This window comes from Vombatus ursinus, unplaced genomic scaffold (assembly GCF_900497805.2).
Source record: "Vombatus ursinus unplaced genomic scaffold, bare-nosed wombat genome assembly UNPS02014852.1, whole genome shotgun sequence".
Lineage (NCBI taxonomy): Eukaryota > Metazoa > Chordata > Mammalia > Diprotodontia > Vombatidae > Vombatus > Vombatus ursinus.
The window spans coordinates 7,026,690-7,027,326 of record NW_020954630.1 but is presented as its reverse complement, the minus strand read 5'-3'; the positions used below and the strand labels follow the sequence as shown (position 1 = coordinate 7,027,326).

The 637-nt window shown below is 31.9% G+C and overlaps 1 protein-coding gene across 9 annotated transcripts in view; it reads right to left on the bottom strand.

The window, feature by feature from the left end:
* The window catches only part of RBM33 (RNA binding motif protein 33), a 182,096-nt gene that overhangs the window by 112,892 nt on the left and 68,567 nt on the right, over nucleotides 1–637 (bottom strand). The window lies entirely within an intron of this gene.

Genomic DNA, 637 nt, shown 5'->3' with positions numbered 1-637 from the left:
TTATAGAGCAGGAGTCATCAAAACAGTCTGGTACTAGTTAAAGAATACAGAGACAGATTAATGCGACAGACTAAACAAAGGAGATTCAGAAACAACAGAACTCAATAAACTAGTGTCTGATAAATTGGAAAATATAAATTACCTAGGAAAAAACTTCTTATTTGACTAAAATTGGTGGAAAAAGTGGAAAGTAGTCTGGCAGAAATTAGGCTTAGAGCAACACTTTATACGATACTCCACAATACATTCTAAATGGATACTCAACCTTAATTTTTAAAAGTATACTATGAAAAAATTAAAAGAGAAACAAATTGCACACATCTCACAGCTATATACCTCTCACAAGATGTATTCTTTACTACACAAAAGATAGAAGCAATTACCAAAGATAAAATAAATAATTTTGATTACTTGAAACTGAAAAGCTTCTGCACTGACAAAATTACTACACTTGGAATAAGAAGAAAAGTGGTTTAACGGAGTGAAAAGCTTTTATCAAATTTCTCTGATAAGGGTTTGGTATCCAAAATATATAAATGACTAAAAAAAATACACACACAGAGTGACTTGCTTGACCTCTCCCCCAAACCCCTCCAAATACCTATAAAAAAGGGCTCTAAACAAATTCTAAAGCAGC